We start from the raw sequence: 23831 nt of genomic DNA, 5'->3' as shown, positions 1-23831 counted from the left end.
GCCTGTGGTGATGGAGTGGTCTGGACCATGTAGTCATCGTCAAGCACCGGAGTGGTGACTTGAGGTGGTGGAGTACAGGGTGTGTCTTCATTACTTGGAGTCACTTGTTGGGGGTGATCAGCCCACGAAGCATCCTGAGCAATTGGCGTCAAAGGACGACGAATGCTGATGAGTTCGTTGTTCGTGAGAACAGGTGATGATACCGGTTGGCGCTCGATCTGAGGAAGGACTTCATCATCTTCTACATTGTCTTCACGATCAATGTCTTCAGTTGTGATGGGGTAAACAATTGGTGCTTCTTTGTCTTTAGGAGCCTCTGTGGGAGCAGGCTCGTGAACTACAAGTTGACGCTCTTGGTTGGAGGAGGCAGGATGTTCAACTGAGATGGGTTCAGCAACAAGTGGCTCTAGGGCAGCAGCACGCTCTTTTCGCGAAGACTTTGTCTTCAGCTTCTTGGTTGATGGAGTACCATCAGAGGCATCCTTGTGCTTGCGCTTCCTGGCATTAGCTTCAACTGTCCTAGTTTTCTTTACCTCTGAAGCTGCTGAGGGAGCCTTAGGCTTCGAGCCTGTCATGCCGGCAGGGAAGACAATGCTAGGCAGTGTGAGCCTGTCGGTGTCAAAACCGGCGGATCTCGGGTAGGGGGTCCCGAACTATGCATCTAGGATCAATGGTAACAGGAGACGGGGGACACAATGTTTACCCAGGTTCGGGCCCTCTCTATGGCGGTAATACCCTACTTCCTGCTTGATTGATCTTGATGAATATGAGTATTACAAGAGTTGATCTACCACGAGATTGTAATGGCTAAACCCTAAAAGTCTAGCCTGGCTATGATTATTCGGATCTATCTACGGACCTAGCCCTCCGGTTTATATAGACACGGGAGGGATCTAGGGTTACACAAGGTCGGTTATAGAGAAAGGAATCTTCATAGTTGATCGCCAAGCTTTCCTTCCACGCCAAGGAGAGTCCCATCCATACACGGGTAGAGTCTTTGGTCTTTGTAGCTTTACGGCCCATCAGTCCGACCCATATCCAATAGATCGGACACCCGATGACCCCTTAGTCCGGGACTTCCTCAGTAGCCCCTGAACCAGGCTTCAATGACGATGTGTCCGGCACGCAGATTATCTAGGCGGGTTCCACTTTCTGAATACTCTAAGATAGTCTTCGGATAAAACGAAGGTGTCCGGGTCTGCAACACAAGTACCATACACGACTGCAAGGAATACAATATTTCACGAGTCCCATATGCTGACAACTTTTTACAAGATGACATCACGTCCGTCCGGTTGTTATTTCAAACCATTTCCTGTTCCACATTTCGAGGCGTGGTTTTTATTGGCACGTTCTGTCGAAGCAGAGATCATGTCCCCTTATTGCGGGATCCTCATTAGTACGAGCGTGGGTAACCGAACCGTTCCACTGGAGAGATTCCTTGAGAATAGGCAGGCTTTTAGGCTTAGGAGGAGGCATTCAATACCCGTGGCCTTTATAAAGGAACCAAGGGCCATCCTTTTACGCCCAGCCTCTCCTCAATCTTTCCAACCTCGAGTTCTAGCACCCAAGGTTCGACTTTGTTGCTTCAAGCTTCCCCATCATGTCCGGACCCAGCCCTCAAGGTCGATGGGTGGCTTCCTCCGTCACAGAGGAGGATATTGCAAAGCTCCGGGCGGCCAGATACCTGACCATGAAGATCCACCACGGGCTCCCTGCTCAAGGACAGGTTATTCCAACCCCAGATCTGGTGAGAGGGTTGTATTCATCCCTCACTTCCTCCGAGGGCTAGGGTTTGCTCTCCACCCCTTTTCCTGGGGGCTAATGTTTTATTAAGGACTAGTGTCGGTGTCAAAACCGGCAGATCTCGGGTAGGGGGTCCCAAACTGTGCGTCTAGGCCGGATGGTAACAGGAGGCAAGGGACACGAAGTTTTACCCAGGTTCGGGCCCTCTCGATGGAGGTAAAACCCTACGTCCTGCTTGATTAATATTGATGATATGGGTAGTACAAGAGTAGATCTACCACGAGATCGGAGAGGCTAAACCCTAGAATCTAGCCTATGGTATGATTGTTGTTCTGTATGTTGTCCTACGGACTAAAACCCTCCGGTTTATATAGACACCAGAGAGGGTTAGGGTTACACAAAGTCAGTTACAATGGTAGGAGATCTACATATCCGTATCGCCAAGCTTGCCTTCCACGCCAAGGAAAGTCCCTTCCGGACACGGGACGAAGTCTTCAATCTTGTATCTTCATAGTCCAGGAGTCCGGCCGAAGGTATAGTCCGGCTATCCGAACACCCCCTAATCCAGGACTCCCTCAGTAGCCCCTGAACCAGGCTTCAATGACGACGAGTCCGGCGCGCAGATTGTCTTCGGCATTGCAAGGCGGGTTCCTCCTCCAAGTACTTCATAGAAGATTTTGAACACAAAGATAGTGTCCGGCTCTACAAAATAAGTTTCCACATATTGCCATAGAGAGAACAATATTTACACAAATCTAATCTGCTGACGTATTCCATAGTGTGACACACCACAGCCAAGCCTTTATCCGAGTCATTTTATTATCCCACCTCAGCGCGTCATGCGAGGCGGTTTCCTTGGCATGTCTTGTTAAAGCAGAGATCGTGTCCCCTTATTCCGGGATTCTCATCAATACGGACGTGGGTAACCCAACCGCTTCTAGGTCTCCTAGATTATAGGCAAGTCCAAACGGACACGGACAGGACGCTTGATATTCACCCTCTTTATAAAGGGACAAGGCTTTTATTTTTCCCTCCCGTGCTCAATCGAATCCTTCCCCCACCTCAAGCTCAAACGCCCAAAGTTCAGGTCAGGTGCTCCGAACCTTCAGTCATGTCCGGATCTAGCCTTCAAGGCCGATGGGTGCCTTCCTCCGTCATGGAGGAAGACATCAAAATGTTGAGGGAGGCCAGATATCTGACCGCCGACATCTTGCATCGGTTGCCTCCCCGAGGGCAGGCCGTCCCCACCCCCGAACCCAACGAAAACTTCATGTTCGTTTCCCACTTCCTCCGAGGTCTAGGCCTTGCTCTGGATCCTTTCGTTAGGGGTTTGATGTTTTATTACGGGCTAGACTTCCATGATCTAGCTCTGGACTCCTTTCTTCATATCACAACATTCATTGTCGTGTGCGAGGCCTTCCTCCGGGTTACCCCTCACTTTGGCCTATGGCTCAAGACCTTTGAAGTAAAGCCGAATATGATAGAGGGGCAACATGCAGCGTGTGGAGGTGCCTCAATACGCAAGATGACGGGAGCTCCGTGGCCCAAAGGTTCCATCCCAGAGGTGTCTGAATTGTGGCAACAGGAGTGGTTCTACATCACGGCTAATAGAAGTGCCAAGTGGGTGGCCGCCCCTGTTTTCCGCTCGGGCCCTCCACCAGAACTGATGTCATGGATCAGCAGAGGTCTGAGCTGGGGTCCAGCCAAGGACGTGCCTATACTGCAAAGCCGCATTCGAGATCTCTTCAATGGAGATTTCAGTTTGGTTGCGGTAATACAAGTTATGCTGGTTCGTCAAGTCCAGCCTTGCAAACACCGGCCTCTTCGCCTGTGGGAGTTCAATCCCGATGGACCGCGTGTCATTCAAAATTTTCTCGGCCTGACGCACGAGGAGATGTACAAGTCATTCTTCGGACCTCAGGTGGAGTGTCAGGAAATCACCGAGGACGTGGGCCTAAGTAGTAACCGCGCCGCCGAACAGGTAAGGCATCTTTCGGCCGAACATACTATCTCTCCTTTGTTACGAAGTTATTTCTGAGGGTTCGCTTTTTGACCAGGACTGGCTAACAAAGGCGAAGTTGATTCAGTGTTCTGCCCCCCTCCCTGAGGGTTTGGAAAATCCGGTATTGGAAAAGATGCTCCAGACTGCACCTTGCCTGGAGCCCTTGGAGGAAGATACTGTGGAGGATAATACGGGCGGACGCGGGCCCCCAACGCTGCCCATTCTAACCGAGGGAGCGAGCGTCTCCATGAAGGAAGACGACCAGAAGAGGAAAAGGACTGTGCCCGGGGATTCGGAAGCTGAAGCTTCCAAACGGGAGAAGAAGTCTCCCACAGAGGGTCCTACCTTGGGGGGGCGCTGTTGCCGCACAAAGTCAGCGGGGGGATCAATTCTCCCTCGAGTCGTAAGTGACCCGAAATACTTTAATAGTACAGATATGCCATCTTTTTCTTCTGAGAAAATAACCACCGCATATGTCTTTGTAGTTCGGGCCTTAGCCCCTCTTAAATGAGCTCGTCTTCGGGGGATCTTCTTCTAGAGATGATGGAGAGCGAAACGCCTCCTCCGGACTCCTCCGCTCCAGAAGCAGGCGACCCTGAAGTGTCGTCGCGGAGGGCCTCTCCGAGTCCGGTGAGGCCAGAAGATAATCCCATTGACCCCCGAAGCTCCCAGTGTCCGGCTCACGAAGAGAGCAGACAAAAGAGTCCGACACCGTCTAGTGTGCGATCGGATGTTCTGAGGGAGTTGGTGGGGCGAGCGGCCATCTCAGATGAACACCGTGTGCTGATGAATACGGTGATGGAGAGAATATCGTCCGCTGAAAGTGGATTGCATGAAGCTTTTATGAGTCTACTGACAGGCTTTGAGGTACGTTAAAAGAATGTATGATAGTCCTGCACATGCTAGGTGTGCCCTGTGTAGATAGTAGCCCCCGAGACTCTGGTTGTCGTTCGAAACGACGACGAACAGAGGATCATATTCCCAGGTAATAACCATACTGCCTCTATGTGCAAGTGATGGAAGCTCCGATGGCTAGCCGGACTAGCGAGTTTGCCCATTTAGAACGGCAGTTGGATGCGGTAGACGCCGACATCGAGCTTGTTAACAAAAGGCTTGACGAGGCACAGGGTAAGTGTCATTATCTGGTAAATGCCACATAGGACGAGCAGCATGATGCCAGTATCTTTAATATGTTGTGACTGTAGATGGAGCTGCCACTGTTGAAGCCTTGCGGACAAAACTTGCCCGAGCCATGAAACAAGCGAGGTTGGGTAATGCGGCTGCTTTGAAGGCGGCCGAAGAGTTGCAAGCCGAGAAGGCCGCGCATGGCGAGAGCCGAGACAAGATGGCCAAGATGGCCATAGAATTAAAAGCCGCCGCCGACCGTTGTCGGGTTCTTGAAAAGGAAAACCAAGCGAAGGCATCGGACCTTGAGAAGGCTACTGCGACGAAAAAGGACCTCCGCTCTGCTATGAGGGCAAAGAAGGAGGAGCTGCGGGAAGTCGGGGATATTGTAGCTGGTAAATCCTTTATGTTGCGGAGGAAGTTCGGAGATCCATGGTATGCCCCTCTGGATCAGCTGTGGAGTTCGGAGGATGTATATATGGATTTGGCGGCGAGCACTGCCGATGCGGCCAAGTATTTCCAAGGTCAGACGGACCGTGAAGTAGACCAGCTATTTTGGAGACAATTCCATTCTCCCGAGTGTCCGCTTTCATTGACTGGCCAATTAGCCGAATGGGCCGAACTAAATAGGTTGTCCGGACTCTCCATGAGGTCTGTTGTGGATCAGCTATGGCCAGAAAGGTCAAAACCGAACATCTATTTCAGCTTGGTGCAGCAGTTCCTTGATGTGGTGCCGCGCATTAATGCGATGAAGAGGTCGGCGTGCATAGAGGTCGCACGGATGGCCTTTGCCCGTGTTAAAGCATACTGGGCAGAGATGGATGCTACCACTGTTGCAGCGCGAGATTCGGCCATAGGTCGAAGGGCTGCTGAGCACTACTTTGAAGAAGTTCTTGAGGGTGCTCGTTTGATAGAGACCCAGTGCTCAAAAAATATTATGTTTGAGTGATATGTAATCTCATTGTAAGAGAAATGCTTTTATAAATTTTTATAAGGCTATTTTTATACTTTTTCCTGAAAGTAATATGATGCCTCCTGGGCGGCCGTTTATGTATACATGTGTATAACCTGAAAGATTGCAGCCGTCGGCTTCAACCCTCACGCATATAATGCGGAGGAGCTCGCAAAAACACGCGTTCACACTTAACCCAACGTCTTGGTCCTATTAAGGAGGTGATAGCGGAGCGAGCGAGGCAACCGGACTATAATGCTTTAGCACTTTCACTTAGCCATAGGAGTTTGACAGTGGGGCTACTAAATAGCCCCTGGTGGCTTCGCACTTTCCCGATCCCGGGGTGCGTACATGCCTGGCTGGAAAATGGCCCTTCGTTAAGGCGGAGGAATTCTAACATTCCAATAGGTCATCGAGTGGTTGACCAGTCTCACGCTATATCATGACAGTCAGTTTTCGGCTTTCTCTACTAAGGTGCTCGTCCGGATGAACTAGGGCACAATCGCAGTAGTTCTCCTGGTGCTACCTTAGCCGGTAAAGCGGAACGTAAGGCACCAAAACACAGGAGCCGGGCAAACCCAACATTTGACCAAAGACAATGATTCGGAGCTGATGCATATCTGGCCAAACTCGCGACGCCGAACACTCCCTAAGGTATTCGGTCTTTGTGGTATAAACCGGGCCAAAATAATGGCCTTTGTAAGAAGCCCCTTGTGTCCAGGTACATGCATTGTTCTGGCGTGGCCACATGCCAAGACTTCAGCATCCTTCTCAACGGTGGATATGTATCAACAAGAGACAGTAAAAAAGGTTTACGCAGGGTCTTAATCTAAAAAGAATCCTTGGAGCGGGTCCCTGCTGCACGTCTGCGCCTGTGTCTCCGTTGTGCCGTATCCTGGATGGGTGTGGCACGATGATCGTCTATAAAAGAGAGGAATTTAGGTGAAAAAGTTGTCGTGCAAAAAGATAGTTTGTTAAAGAAACCATGTATAATTCAAGATGAGAAGAAATTGCCACTCATCTGCGTGTGTTGAGCCCCTTGTATTGACAAATAGGGGTGTGACCATTTATTCGGTATAAGTAGCGGCGCCAGACTCGATTAGTTGTATATGAGGTCTTGACGACCTATTGGATGCTTTCGCTTGTCCCGGCGCCTTTAGTGTGCGGCTGCCAAGGCAGCCTCACTCTCTTCGGCGCGCAGAGATCGCTTGATATTTTCGTGCGCTGTAATGATGCCACGTGGACCGGGCATCTTGAGTGTGAGGGAGGCGTAGTGTGGTATTGCATTAAAGCGAGCGAAAGCTTTGCGTCCGAGTAGTGCTTGATAGCCACTTTGAAATGGAGCGATGTGGAAAGTTAAATGCTCGCGACGGAAGTTATCGGGGGAGCCGAATATAACTTGTAGTAGTAGGGAGCCCGTACAATGAGCCCCTGGGCCTGGCATTACTCCTTTAAAGGTAGTATTGCTATGGCGAATTTGTGTTGGGTCTAACCCCATCCTGCGGATTGTATCCTGATATATTAGGTTTAGGCTACTGCCGCCGTCCATCAAGACTCTTGTGAAGTGATATCCGCCAATTACTGGGTCTAATACCATGGCAGCCCATCCTGCGTGTCAGATACTTGCTGAGTAATCGCGATGGTCGAAAGTGATCGGTTGAGATGACCAGTGGCAGGCGCATGGGTATATTTTCCTAGGAGTGTCGCGTTGTTTTTTCCCTTGATTACGTGTAACACGTTTACTGTTCTTTTGTTCCCCCGTGTCTTGCTTGGGGTGTTCGTCCTCGTCTTCACTTGGTGTATCCTCCCCCTTGTGTACGGCGTTGAGCTTGCCGGACTGCTTGAAGACCCAACATTCTATGTGGGTATGATTAGCAGGTTTACCAGGGGTACTATGAATCTGACATACTTGGTCCAAAATTTTGTTGAGGCTGGACAATTCGTCACGGGTGCCTTTAGGGGGCAGCTTTTGACCTGGCCGAGAGCTTTTGAATCCGGCATTTACTGTCGTGCCCTTCGTGCTGTCTTCTTTATTCCGGCATTTGTTATTGCTGTTGCGCCATGATTTCCAGTTTCCATCTCTAACTTCAGATGTACTGGGGTCGCTGGTGCTGCATCTGGCTAGCCAGCTGTCCTCACCCGTGCAAAAGCGGGTCATTAGGTTTGTTAATGCGGCCATCGTTCTCGGCTTATTTTGGCCGAGGTGTCTGGCGAGCCATTCGTCACGGACGCTATGCTTGAAAGCTGCCAAGGCTTCGGCGTCCGGACAGTCGACAATCTGGTTCTTTTTAGTAAGAAACTTGTTCCAAAGCTTTCGGGCTGACTCTCCGGGTTGTTGAGTTATATGACTCAAATCGTCCGCATCCGGAGGTCGGACATAAGTCCCTTGAAAATTTGCCCGAAAGGCGTCTTCGAGCTCTTCCCAACTTCCAATGGAGCTTTCGGGGAGGCCTTTGAGCCAGTGACGAGCTGGCCCTTTGAGCTTGAGGGGTAGGTACTTGATGGCGTGGAGATCATCTCCTCGAGCCATATGGATATGAAGGATGTAGTCCTCAATCCAGACCCTAGGGTATGTTGTTCCGTCGTATGCCTCTATGTTTACGGGCTTGAATCCCTCTGGAAATTCGTGGTCCAGCACCTCATCGGTGAAACATAGGGGGTGTGCGGCACCCCTGTAGCTGGGTGTACCGCGTTGTTCGGATGTTTGTTGTGTTGCATTGTATGCTGGGGAGCGCTTGTATGGTCCATAGATGGATCTTGTTGCGCCGTCCTTTGGGTGCGAGCCCTCGCATGGGTCGCGTATTGTATTGTGAGCGGCGTTGTATGCCGCTCTGTTTTGGTACAGGGGTCGTCTATCCGACCAGGTGGCTGCTTTGATATTTGGTTGTGGGGGTTCTAAGGCCTCCTCATCGAATTCGGGTAGCAGCTTCCGCTTTGGGTAGCTCTTGGAGGGGCGATTGTCGCCGTACCTTGCTGCAGTGTTGAGTATTTTACTCCATCTGATTTGGAGTGTGTCTTGCGCGGCCATGAGCCTTTGCTTCTGCTTTTTCAGACTCCTCGCGGGGCAACAAGCCTTTTACGGGCAGTCTGCTACTCCGGGTGTCTGTCCGGCGTTATGTCGTCCGGACCATTATCCTTGATAGGATTTGTTTGTTCGGTTTGGTTATCCGGATTGCCGTTGTCCGGTAGCGGTTCGCCCTGCTCCAACACTGGGTCTATGTGATCGCTATTTCTGTCGAGGCGGGATTTGGGGCGGTGCTTGCGTCGCCGCTTTGACTGCTTTTCGAGGGGACAAGCCTTCGGTGCATCCTTCCGCTCCTCGTCGTCATCTTTTGGTGCGTCCACCATGTATACGTCATATGACGAGGTGGCGTTCCAGGGCTCAATAGGCGCTGGTTCTTCATCGTCTCCTTCATCGGCGTCCATACCGTCGATGTCTTCGGAGTCGAAGTCGAGCATGTCGGTTATATCGTTGACAGTGGCTACAAAGTGGGTGGTGGGTGGGCTTTGAATTTTTTCATCATCCGCATCCCAATCTCGCTGACCGTAGTCCGGCCAGGGCTCTCCTGATAAAGAGAGAGACTTTAGTGATTTTATAATATCGCCAAAGGGCGAGTGCTGAAAGATGTCCGCGGCAGTAAACTCCATGATCGGCGCCCAATCGGATTCGATCGGTAGAGGCGCGAATGGTTCGGAGTCCGGAGAGGAGTCCGGCTCCTTGGAATCATGAGTCTCGTGGAGTGCGGGGCTGGTGTTCGGCTCAATCGCCGTTAGGATCACAGCCCCCGAGCTGGCGTCCAACCACCCATCCTCGATCGGCGCGGTTGGCTCCGAATTAAGGGTCGAAGCCGATGCGGGTGTGGCCTTCAGGGCACCGTTAGGCGGCAGAGCTAGATCATGCTCGTCGTGGCAGTGCGACGCGCTCGGCAGTGGCTCAAATCCGTCGAAGATCAAGTCCCCGCGGATGTCAGCCATGTAGTTTAAACTTCCAAATCTGACCTGACAGCCAGGGGCATAGCTTTCGATCTGCTCCAGATGGCCAAGTGAATTGTCCCGCAGTGCAAAGCCGCCGAAGACAGAGATCTGTCCGGGGAGACAAGTTTCACCTTGGACTGCATCACTATCGATGATCGTAGGAGCCATCAAGCCTGACGGCGACGACACAGAGGAACTCTCAATGAAAGCACCAATGTCGGTGTCAAAATCGGTGGATCTCGGGTAGGGGGTCCCGAACTGTGCGTCTAGGCCGGATGGTAACAGGAGGCAAGGGACACGAAGTTTTACCCAGGTTCGGGCCCTCTCGATGGAGGTAAAACCCTACGTCCTGCTTCATTAATATTGATGATATGGGTAGTACAAGAGTAGATCTACCATGAGATCGGAGAGGCTTAACCCTAGAAGCTAGCCTATGGTATGATTGTTTCTGTATGTTGTCCTACGGACTAAAACCCTCTGGTTTATATAGACACCGAAGAGGGTTAGGGTTACACGAAGTCGGTTACAATGGTAGGAGATCTACATATCCGTATCGCCAAGCTTGCCTTCCATGCCAAGGAAAGTCCCTTCCGGACACGGGACGAAGTCTTCAATCTTGTATCTTCATAGTCCAGGAGTCCGGTCGAAGGTATAGTCCGGCTATCCGAACACCCCCTAATCCAAGACTCCCTCAACTAGATTTTCATGATCTATCTCCGGATTCTTTCCTTCACGTCTCGGCGTTTATTATCACATGCGAGCCCTTCCTCCGAATCCCCCCCACACTTCGGCTTATGGCTCAAGACCTTTGGTGTGAAGCCAAAGGTAGTCGACGGGGAACAAGTGGAGTGCGGTGGTGCTGTAGTAAGCCAGCTTACCAACACTCCCTGGCCAAAAGGCTCTTTCATCGAAACTTCCAATCAATGGCAACGAGAGTGGTTTTACATTACGGAACCCCGTAGCACCAAGTGGGTAGCTACACCTGTGTTCTGTTCCGGCCCTCCGTTACAGCTTGCATCAAGGGTCAATAAGGGGCTGTACTGGGGATCAGTTGATGAAGTGCGGACTCTACAGAGCCACATCCAAACCCTCCTCGAGAGGGACATCGATCTTGTCAATGTGATTCAAGTAATGCTGATCCGCCGAATCCTGCCATGCCAGCGTAGGCCTCTCCGCATGTGGGAGTTTAATCTGGAAGGCCACGAACCCTCCAACACTTCTTCGGTGCTATGCACAAAGGTATGTGGAAGATGTTTTTTGGGAAACGAAAACATTGGCAGGACACCTCCGAAGACGTCGGCCTTGACTGCAACCGTCCGGATACCCCGGTAAACACTTGTCTTTCGAACACTTTGTAGTTAAGTATATCGTGATATGTTACCAAGCAAACTATCCTCTTTCAGGGCTGGATAAAGAAAGCGGAACTAATTAGGTGTTCGCCCCCCCCTTCCCGAAGCCTCAGCGGATCCCATATTAACAAGGATGCTGGCCCTTGCACCATACCAGATGTCTACGAAGGAGGACAAGACGGAGAGCGGGAGGACCAAAGAGGGCCTCCATCCCGTAGATATTTTAGACGTCGTGTCCGAGGAGATGAAAATCCCACCGCCCGAAGGCAAAAGTAAAGGAGAAGCCAGCGTTCATTCCCCCTATGGTAAGAAAAGGGTTGTCTCTGAAGATTGGGAAGAGAAGGCTCCCAAGCAGGGCAAGATGCCCCTGTCGGGCGGCTCGGGCTTGAAGGACGACATTATCACGCAGTCCTCCAGTGAGGCCAAGCCTAAATCGTAAGCAAACAAGGGCATTTTACACATACCCCGTTCCTCTCATGTGACTAGGGTAACATCTAAAATGTATGTTTTTCGCAGCTCGGCGCACAATCTTTCTCAACAATCATCTTCCTCGGGAGATCTTCTCCCAAAGATGATGGAAAGCGAGATGCCTCCACCAGTCTCCTCACCCAATAAGGCGGACGATCTCGAGGTGTCGTCCTGGAGGGTCTCTCCTGATCCACAAGTGATGCGAGGGGTGACAAAAACACGAACCGAAGATGATACTTCGATAGCCCAGGGTCCGGGGACCAACAAATAAAGGCCCCGGACTGTCCAGCTTTCAGCCGGAGACAACTGTAGGGGCAAATGAACGGATCCCTTTGAAGGGAGGCTGTGCTGCTACGGCTGCTTCCGGAGACCTAGAAACGCCGGATATATTGACAAACATGCTGCGACAGGCGTCTGTCTCCGAAGACCATCATACCTTGATGGGTACGGTGGTTAAAAAGGTCATGTCCGTGAAAAGCAGATTGAATGAAGCCTTCACGAGCCTGATAAGAGGTTTTGAGGTTTGTGTTGTAATGCTTTCAATTGTGTTTTATTCACAAAATACTCCTATGTATAGATAGTAGCCCCTGAGACTCTGATAGGCTTTCCAAGGGAGGCAATCAGAGGATCAAAAAATATTTATCCAGGAAATAATCTGACTACTTGGAACACATGCTATTACTTCCCTTGCAACTGCCCGATCTATGGAGGTTGCGGATCTGTAGCGGAAGATTGATGAGGCGGATGATGACATGACGTTGATCAACAAGCATCTTGACAAGGCGCAAGGTACGTGTTTGGGTCAGCCAGTATATTTATGCATGATAACATGAGCATGAAGTTGGAATTGTGTACTGAGACATGCGTAACTAGAGATGGTGCTGCTACGGTGGAGGCCCTTCGGGCTGAGCTTGTCCTTGCCAAGGAACAAACCCGGATAAGTAATCTGGCTGCCCATAAGGCGGCTGAAGAGTTAAAAACCAAACAGGCTGTTCGGCGCCAGTGTGAGGAAAGAATTACTACCATGGCGCGCAAGCTGGAGGAGACCACCTTTCAGTGTGAATTCCTTGAGAAGGATAATAAGGCCAAAGCGGCGGATCTCGACAACGCTTTACAAGAAGCGAAAGAAGCACAGTCTGAGTCTAGAGCGGCTCGGGAAGAGATCCGGCAAGCTGGGGAGATAGCGGCTGGTATGCCTTTCTTATTACAGATGAAGTTCGGTGATCCAAAGTATTCCCCGCTTAACCAAATGTGGAGTTCTCCGGACCCCTTTTTAGACCTGCCGAAGAGTGCCTCCGATGCATCGCAATTTTACCAAGTGCACGAAGGGTGTGCCATGGAGAAGCTTTTTTGGTCGTAGTTCGGCGCGCCAAAGCATCGGTTGTTACTGAATGAACAGATGGCCCAGTGGGCCGAGCTCCACATGATATCTGGTTCCGCCATGAAGGACGTCATAGTCCGGCTGTGGCCTACGGATCCCGTTCCGAATAGTTACTTCGGTTTGGTGTAGAGGCTTGTGGATGCAGTGCCGCGTATCGACGCTGTTAAGCATTCAATGTGCATTGAAGGTGCACGGATGGCCTTTGCCCGTGTCAAAACATACTGGGCCAAGATGAAGGCCACTAACATTGCCGCAAGGAGTCCCCCCAAGGGTAAGGACCATCATGCACCCGAACACTATTTTGAGAACGTCTTAGAGGGTGCCCGCTTGATAGAGGGTCAGTGCTCGAAAGATATGATATTTGAATGAAATGTATTGAATTGTAAAAGACGGTATGATGATAATATTATGATTTTTGCTGAAAAGTTTTTGGTTCCTCCTGTGCGGCCATTGTTTGCATAATCTGTAAGTTTTCCAGTCATCGGCTTCAGCCCCCACGTAGAAAATACGGGGGTGTTCGGAAAAGCATATGATCACTCTTAACCCAACATCTTGGTCCATGAATGGAGGTGTCAATGCGGTGAACGAGGCAACCAGACTATAGGGCGTTAACACTTTCACTTAGCCATAGGAGTTTGATGGTGGGTCTACGATATAAACCCTGGTATGTACGTTGTTATCCCAATGTGGTGTGTTCACATGTATGACCTAAAGAAAGGTCCTTCGTGTAATACGGAGGGAATCGCGAAAGATTCTGATAAGTCGTCGAGTGGTTGACCAGCTCTCGCCGCATCATGACAGTTAGTTTTTGGCTTTCTCTACTAAGGTGCTCGCCTGGGTAAACCAGGGCACCATCGTAGTACTTCTCCCTTTACTACCTTAGCCGATCGAGAGGAACGAAGGTAGCACGCACATGAGCCGGGCAACCCAACTATTGACCCAAGACATGATTTGGAGCTGATGCATATAAGGCCAAACTCGCGGCTCCGAAGTATGCTATAAAGTTGTTCGGACTTATTGGCAATTTAGTTTGTTCCCATATCGAGCCCCTGGCGGGGCGTGTGAAATAACACAAGGAGCAAAATACAGTTTTTTAGAGAAAAGTGAATACCGGATATAAATTATATTCACTAGAACTTGAGTGACATGCCAATCATTGTTTTGTATATAATAATGCCATGACCCTGGCTATTTGACATGCCAGGGGTCAATGGCTGAGGTAGAAGGCACTTTACAGGCTCGCAAAATAGAGAGTACGGTCTAGAAAAGTTGTTTTGGACCTCCTGTCGCACGTCTGCGCCGCCTTTCCTCGATGAAGGGGCTCCTTAAAGGGAGTAACTTTTGGATGAATGTACAAACCGGAACTCCGATGGAGTCGGTAAGATGACCAGCCTATGAGTCACCTATGATAAAAGGATAACAAAAAAGAAAAAGTTGTCAGAAAAGAATTGAAAAGAAAGGGGTTATAGAAGTACTTGTAGGCCTGTTCGTATAGATTTCCTCCGTCGATGCCCATGGTATTTTAAGTGCATAGTTATGTATGCGCGATATAGATTTCGCAGGTGTATGAGGTGGATGGCGGAGGCTGAACTACTAGTCCAGCTCCGTAATTGATCGGTTCTGCCGAATGGAGACCGACGGCTTTATGGCCGACAAGGTATGCAGTTTAATAAGGCCGACTTGTACTCCGGCTGGAGGGAACGTAGTATGATCCTCAGTCTGGAGGGAGTACATCTCATGCTCCTCTGTAGGAGCGTGTGTCATGTATACCATGTTCACCATTTTTACCTCAGGGGGAAATTGCTTCTGACCCCCGGTATTTAGTTGGTGAACCTCTTCGTCATCGCTATCACTGGGCGGTCTTTTCCCCTTATGTTCGGTGTTGAGCTTGTCGGCCTGTTTGAAGACCCAACAGCTTTTGTTGGTGTGATTGGCTGGTTTATCGGGGTTGCCGTGAATCTGGCAGGGTCGATCCAATATCTTGTCTAAGGTGGATGGCTCATCTCTGTTTGCCTTGAATGGCTTTTTCCGTTGACCGGGTTTGGGGCCGCTGAATCCGGCGTTGACCACTGTATCGCGTGTTCTTTCATTATCGTTGCGACGTTTGTGTTTGTTGTGTCGAGGTTTGCCATTGCCATTTTGGACTTCGGAAGTGCCCGGATCATTGGCGTTGTTGCTTCTACGAGCGAGCCAGCTGTCTTCTCCCATGCAAAAGCGGGTCATCAGAGCGGTAAGGGCTGATATGCATTTTGGTTTTTCTTGACCGATGTGGCGGGCAAGCCACTCGTCCCGTACGCTGTGTTTGAAGGCTGCTAGCGCTTCCGCGTCCGGACAGTCGATGATTTGGTTCTTTTTAACTAAGAACCTAGTCCAAAGCTTCCTGGCTGATTCTCTGGGCTGTTGAATGCTACGTCTTGAGCTTGTGTTGGTTTTCCCCGAAGAGGAAGGGATGATGCAGCAGAGTAGCGTAAGTATTTCCCTCAGTTTTTGAGAACCAAGGTATCAATCCAGTAGGAGGCCACGCTCAAGTCCCTCGTACCTGCACAAAGAGATAGCTACTCGCAACCAACGCGATTAGGGGTTGTCAATCCCTTCACGATCACTTACGAGAGTGAGATCTGATAGATATAATATTTTTGGTATTATTGGTATAAAGATGCAAAGTAAAAAGTAAAAGCAAAGTAAAAAAGCAAAGCAAGATTAAAGTGATGGAGATTGATATGACGAGAATAGACCCGGGGCGATAGGTTTCACTAGTGGCTTCTCTCAAGAGCATAAGTATTCTACGGTGGGTGAACAAATTACTGTTGAGCAATTGACAGAATTGAGCATAGTTATGAGAATATCTAGGCATGATCATGTATATAGGCATCACGTCCGTGACAAGTAGATCGAAACAATTCTACATCTACTACTATTACTCCACTCATCGACTGCTATCCAGCATGCATCTAGAGTATTAAGTTAAAAACAGAGTAACGCCTTAAGCAAGATGACATGATGTAGAGAGATAAATTCATGCAATATGAAATAAACCCCATCTTGTTATCCTCGATGGCAAAGATACAATACGTGCCTTGCTGCCCCTTCTGTCAATGCGTAGGGACACCGCAAGATCGAACCCAAAGCTAAGCACTTCTCCCATGGCAAGAACTACCAATCTAGTTGGCCAAACCAAACGGATAATTCGAAGAGACTTGCAAAGATAACCAATCATACATAAAAGAATTCAGAGAAGATTCAAATATTATTCATAGATAGACTTGATCATAAACCCACAATTCATCGATCTCAACAAATACACTGCAAAAAGAAGATTACATCGAATAGATCTCCACAGGAGAGGGGGAGAACTTTGTATTGTGATTCAATTAGAGAGAATAAGCCATATAGCTACTAACTATGGACCTGAAGGTCTGAGGTAAACTACTCACACTTCATCGAAGAGGCTATGATGATGTAGAAGCCCTCCGCGATGACGGCCCTCTTCCGGCGGAGCTCCGGAACAGGCCCCAAGATGGGATCTCATGGATACAGAAAGTTGCGGCGGTGGAATTAGGTTTTTGGCTCCTCTTCTGATCGTTTGGGGATACGTGTGTATATATAGGAGGAAGAAGTATGCCGGAGGAGCAACGAGGGGCCCACGAGGCAGGGGCGCGCCCTAGGGGGGCGCCCCCCACCCTCGTGACCGCCTCTTTTGTTCCTTGGAGCAGGGTCCAAGTCTCCTGGATCACGTTCGGTGAGAAAATCACGTTCCCGAAGATTTTATTCCGTTTGGACTCCGTTTGATATTCCGTTTCTTTGAAACATTGAAATAGGCAAAAAAACAGCAATTCTAGGTTGGGCCTCCGGTTAATAGGTTAGTCCCAAAAATAATATAAAAGTGGAAAATAAAGCCCAATATAGTCCAAAACAGTAGATAATATAGCATGGAGCAATCAAAAATTATAGATACATTGAAGACGTATCAGGCATCCCCAAGCTTAATTCATGCTCGTCCTCGAGTAGGTAAATGATAAAAAGAGATTTTTTTTATGCGGAGTGCTACTTGGCATAATTTCAATGCAAATCTTCTTAATTGTGGTATGAATATTCGGATTAGAAAGATTCAAGACCAAAGTTTATATCGACATAAAAATAATAATATTTCAAGCATACTAACAAAGCAATTATGTCTTCTCAAAATAACATGGCCAAAGAAAGTTATCCCTACAAAATCATATAGTCTGGCTATGCTCCATCTTCACCACACAAAGTATTTAAATCATGCACAACCCCGATGACAAGCCAAGCAAGTGTTTCATACTCTAACTTTTTCAAAACTTTTTCAATCTTCACGCAATACATGAGCGTGAGCCATGGATATAGCACTATAGGTGGAATAGAATGGTGGTTGTGGAGAAGACAAAAAGGAGGGGAAGATAGTCTCACATCAACTAGGCGTATCAACGGGGTATGGAGATGTCCATCAATAGATATCAATGTGATTGAGTAGGGATTGCCATGCAACAGATGCACTAGAGCTATAAATGTATGAAAGCTCAAAAAAACTAGTGGGTGTGCATCCAACTTGCTTGCTCACGAAGACCTAGGGCAATTTTGAGGAAGCCCATCATCGAAATATACAAGCCAAGTTCTATAATGTAAAATTCCCACTAGTATATGAATGTGACAACATATAAGACTCTCTATATGAAGAACATGGTGCTACTTTGAAGCACAATATATGAGACTCGCTATATCATGGTGCTACTTTGAAGCACAAGTGTGGTAAAAGGATAGTAGCATTGCCCCTTTTTATTTATTTCCTTTTCTTTTTTTTGGGCCTTCTTTTTTTTTTCTTTGGCCTTTCTCTTTTTTTATTGGGACAATGCTCTATTAAATGATGATCATCACACTTTTATTTATTTACAACTCAATGATTACAACTCGATTCTAAAACAAAGTATGACTCTATATGGATGCCTCCGGCGCTGTACCGGGATATGCAATGAATCAAGAGTGACAAGTATGAAGAAATTATGAACGGTGGCTTTGCCACAAATACTATGTCAACTACATGATCATGCTAAGCAATATGACAACGATGAATGTGTCATGATGAACTAGATGGTGGAAAGTTGCATGGCAATATATCTCGGAATGGCTATGGAAATGCCATAATAGGTAGGTATGGTGCCTATTTTGAGGAAGGTATATGGTAGGTGTATGATACCGGCGAAAGGTGTGCGGTATTAGAGAGGCTAGCAAAGGTGGAAGGGTGAGAGTGCGTATAATCCATGGACTCAACATTAGTCATAAAGAACTCATATACTTATTGCAAAAATCTAGAAGTTATCAAAGCAAAGTATTACGCGCATGCTCCTAGGGGGATAGATTGGTAGGAAAAGACCATCGCTCGTCCCCGACCGCCACTCATAAGGAAGACAATCAATAAATAAATCATGCTCCGACTTCGTCACACAACGGTTCACCATATGTGCATGCTACGGGAATCACAAACTCTAACACGAGTATTCTTTAAATTCACAACTACTGAACTAGCATGACTTTAATAGTATCACCTCCATATCTCAAAACAATTATCAAGCTTCAATCTTTTCTTAGTATTCAACACACTCAAAAGAAAGTTTCACAAATCTTGAATACCAAGCATATTATTATTAAGCAAATTACCATGCTATTAAGAGACTCTCAAAATAATTTAAGTGAAGCATGAGAGATCAATAGTTTCTTTAAAACAAATCCACCATCGTGCTCTAAAAGATCTAAGTGAAGCACATAGAGCAAAATTATAACGCTCAAAAGATATAAGTGAAGCACATAGAGCAAAATTATCTAGCTCAAAAGATATAAGTGAAGCACATAGAGCAAAATTAACTAGCTCAAAAGATATAAGTGAAGCACATAGAGCTAAACTACTTAGCTCAAAAGATATAAGTGAAGCACATAAAGTATTCTATCAAATTTTAATTCATGTATGGCTCTCTCAAAAGGTGTGTACAGCAAGGATGATTGTGGCATACTAAGACAGGAAGACACAAATAATACAAGACGCTCCAAGCAAAACACATATCATGTTGGTGAATAAAAATATAGCTCCAAGTAAATTACCGATGGAAGTGGACAAAACAGGGGATGCCTTCCAGGGCATCCCCAAGCTTTGACTTTTTGGTGTCCTTGGATTATCTTGGGGGTGCCATGGGCATCCCCAAGCGTAGGCTCTTGCCACTCCTTGTTCCATGATCCATCAAAAGAATTCACCCAAAACTTGAAAACTTCACAACACAAAACTCAAAATAGAAAACTCGTGAGCTCCGTTAGCGAAAGAAAACAAAAGACCACTTAAAGGTACTGTAATGAACTCATTCTTTATTTATTTTGGTGTTAAACCTACTGTATTCCAACTTATCTATGGATTATAAACTATTTTACTAACCATAGATTCATCAAAATAAGCAAACAACACACGAAAAACAGAATCTGTAAAAAACAGAACAGTCTGTAGTAATCTGTAGCTAGCGCAAGATCTGGAACCCCAAAAATTCTAAAATAAATTGCTGGACGTGAGGAATTTATCTATTAATCATCTTAAAAAATAATTAACTAAATATCACTCTTCAAATAAAAATGACAGCAGTTCTCGTGAGCGCTAAAGTTTCTGTTTTTTACAGCAAGTTCAACAAGACTTTCCCAAAGTCTTCCCAACAGTTCTACTTGGCACAAACACTAATTAAACACAAAAAACACAACCAAAAAAGGCTAAATAATTTATTTATTATTAAGCAGGAGCAAAAAGCAAGTAATAAAAATAAAATTGGGTTGCCTCCCAACAAGCGCTATCGTTTAACGCCCTAGCTAGGCATAAAAGCAAGGATAGATCTAGGTATTGCCATCTTTGGTAGGCAATCCATAAGTGGATCTCATGATAGTTTCATATGGTAATTTTATTTTATTTCTTGGAAAGTGTTCCATGCCCTTTTTTAATGGAAATTTAAATCTAATATTCCCTTCCTTCATATCAATAATCGCACCAACCGTTCTAAGGAAAGGTCTACCAAGAATAATATGGCAAGAAGGATTGCAATCTATATCAAGAACGATGAAATCTATGGGCACATAATTCATATTTGCAACAATAAGAACATCATTAATAATTCCCATAGGTTTCTTAATAGTGGAATCCGCAAGATGCAAGTTTAGAGAGCAATCTTCAAAATTACGGAAATCTAGCAAATCACACAAAGTCTTGGGAATAGTAGAGATACTAGCACCCAAATCACACAAAGCATAAAACTCATGATCTTTAATTTTAATTTTAATAGTTGGTTCCCACTCATCATAGAGTTTTCTAGGGATAGAACCTTTCAACTCAAGTTTTTCTTCATAAGATTGCATCAAGGCATCAACAATATGTTCGGTGAAGGCTTTATTTTGACTATAAGCATGTGGAGAATTTAGCATGGATTGCAACAAGGAAATACAATCAATTAAAGAGCAACTTTCATAATTAAATTCCTTGAAATCCAATATAGTGGGTTTAGCAACATCTAGATTTTTATTTCTTTCAATCCCACTTTCATCAATTTCATCATTAAGATCTAAATACTCCGAATTTTTAGAACGCCTTCTAGGTAAAGGAAGATCATATTCAGTTTCATCAAGATTCATATTGCAAAATAAAGATTTAATAGGGGACACATCAATAACTTTTAGATCTTAGTCTTGATTTTCATAGGAATCTGGTTTAGCAGCCATCTTATTAACTAAGGTGGCTTGCATATCCGAAATTTTAGCAGTCATCTTTTCTAGACGAGCAATTTGGGATCTTATACCATCAAATTCTTTAGACATATCATCTAGCTCTTTATTCATATAACTCATAAAACTTTTTTGTTCCTTAAGATCGTTTCTGAAGAAATTATTATGCTCAAATTGCAAAACCATAAACTTCCTAATGTTGGTTTCGATCTCCTCTAACCTTTTGAGGTGGAGATCACCAAATCTCGGTTGAGCCATCACGACAAACAAGCAATCTAACACACGAGCAAACAAAAAAAGGCAAGTGGGCAAAAAGAGGCAAATAGAGAGGGAGGATAGAGAGAGAGGGCGAATAAAATGGCAAGGGTGAATTGGGGGGAGAGGAAAATGAGAGGCAAATGGCAAATAATGTAATGCGAGAGATAGGGATTGTGATGGGTACTTGGTATGTTGACTTTTTGCGTAGACTCCCTGGCAACGGCGCCAGAAATCCTTCTTGCTACGTCTTGAGCTTGCGTTGGTTTTCCCCGAAGAGGTAGGGATGATGCAGCAGAGTAGCATAAGTATTTCCCTCAGTTTTTGAGAACCAAGGTATCAATCTACTAGGAGGTCACGCTCAAGTCCCTCGTACCTGCACAAAGCGATAGCTACTCGCAACCAACGCGATTAGGGGTTGTCAATCCCTTCATGGTCACTTACGAGAGTGAGATCTGATAGATATAATATTTTTGGTATTTTTGGTATAAAGATGCAAAGTAAAAAGTAAAAGCAAAGTAAAAAAGCAAAGCAAGATTGAAGTGATGGAGATTGATATGATGAAAATAGACCCGGGGGCCATAGGTTTCACTAGTGGCTTCTCTCAAGAGCATAAGTATTCTACGGTGGGTGAACAAATTATAGTTCAGCAATTGACAGAATTGAGCATAGTTATGAGAATATCTAGGCATGATCATGTATATAGGCATCACGTCCATGACAAGTAGATCGAAATGATTCTGCATCTACTACTATTACTCCACTCATCGAGCGCTATCCAACATGCATCTAGAGTATTAAGTTAAAAACAGAGTAATGCCTTAAGCAAGATGACATGATGTAGAGAGATAAATTCATGCAATATGAAATAAACCCCATCTTGTTATCCTCGATGGCAACGATACAATACGTGCCTCGCTGCCCCTTCTGTCACTGGGTAAGGACAGTGCAAGATCGAACCCAAAGCTAAGCACTTCTCCCATGGCAAGAACTACCAATCTAGTTGGCCAAACCAAACGGATAATTCGAAGAGACTTGCAAAGATAACCAATCATACATGAAAGAATTCAGAGAAGATTCAAATATTATTCATAGATAGACTTGATCATAAACCCACAATTCATCGATCTCAACAAACACACCGCAAAAGAAGATTACATCGAACAGATCTCCACAAGAGAGGGGAGAACTTTGTATTGAGATTCAAAGAGAGAGAAGAAGCCATCTAGCTACTAACTATGGACCCGAAGGTCTGAGGTAAACTACTCACACTTCATCGAAGAGGCTATGATGATGTAGAAGCCCTCCGTGATGACGGCCCTCTTCCAGCGGAGCTCCGGAACAGGCCCGCAGATGGGATCTCGTGGATACAGAAAGTTGCGGCAGTGGAATTAGGTTTTTGGCTCCTCTTCTGATCGTTTGGGGGTACGTGTGTATATATAGGAGGAAGAAGTACGCCAGAGGAGCAACAAGGGGCCCACGAGGCAGGGGGGCACGCCCTAGGGGGTCGCGCCCCCCACCCTCGTGACCGCCTCTTTTGTTCCTTGGAGCAGGGTCCAAGTCTCCTAGATCACGTTCGGTGAGAAAATCACGTTCCCGAAGATTTTATTCCATTTGGACTCCGTTTGATATTTCGTTTCTTCAAAACACTAAAATAGGCAAAAAAAACAGCAATTATGGGCTAGGCCTCCAGTTAATAGGTTAGTCCCAAAAATAATATAAAAGAGGAAAATAAAGCCCAATATAGTCCAAAACAGTAGATAATATAGCATGGAGCAATAAAAAATTATAGATACGTTGGAGAAGTATCATTGAACTATATGGCTTAAGTCATCGGCGTCTGGCGGCCGAACATATGTGCCGTTGAAGTTGTCGTGGAAGGAATCTTCCAAATCCTCCCAGCTGCCAATAGAATTTTCGGGCAGACTGTTTAACCAGTGCCGAGCTGGACCTTTGAGTTTTAACGGGAGGTATTTGATGGCATGGAGGTCATCGCCACGGGTCATGTGGATATGGAGAAGGAAATCCTCAATCCATAGCACGGGATCAGTTGTTCCATCATATGATTCGATATTTATGGGTTTAAACCCGTCTGGGAATTCGTGCTTCAGTACTTCGTCTGTGAAGCAAAGAGGGTGAGCGGCGCCTCTATGTTGGGCCACATTGCGATGTAGCTCTGATGGAGTCGGTCTACGGTTTTCGGCCCAGGAATGACTAGGATTGTTGCGTCCGACTAGATAGCCATCGTTGCATGTCGGGGCACGTCGTCGTGATTCGTAGATCGATCTGGTATGTCCTATTATGTTGTCCAGGTCTTGTCGAAGGTCATATGGATGACCTTGAGCTGTTTTGCCTCTGCCTTTATGATGAGGTGGAACTGGCTGGTGTTTAGCTTGAGTTGTCGCTTTATCATGACCGCGTGGTGGTCGGTCAGCTGCATTGCGCGATGATGGTATGTGCTCGTGCGCCTCGTCGTCGAATTGAGGCAGTAATTTGCGCTTCGGGTAGCTTTTGGCTGGGCGATTGAGGCCATGTTCTTCGGCTGCTAGGACATCAATCCATCTGTCGTTGAGCAGATCTTGGTCAGCTTGAAGCTGTTGCTGCTTCTTTTTCACGCTCCTTGCGGTGGCTATTAGCCGGCGCTTGAAGCACTCCTACTCAAGAGGTTCCTCAGGCACGATGAAATCCTCAATGCCGAGGCTCGCCTCATCCTCGGAAAGCGGAAGATAATTACTGTCCTCCGAGTCTTCGTGCGTGGCCTGTCCATCAGGGCTAACTTGCCCATCTTCCCGTTCGTTTTGTATAGCAGCTGCATCG

Source organism: Triticum dicoccoides, chromosome 4A, assembly GCF_002162155.2.
Source record: "Triticum dicoccoides isolate Atlit2015 ecotype Zavitan chromosome 4A, WEW_v2.0, whole genome shotgun sequence".
Lineage (NCBI taxonomy): Eukaryota > Viridiplantae > Streptophyta > Magnoliopsida > Poales > Poaceae > Triticum > Triticum dicoccoides.
Note: the sequence above shows the minus strand (reverse complement) of the source record.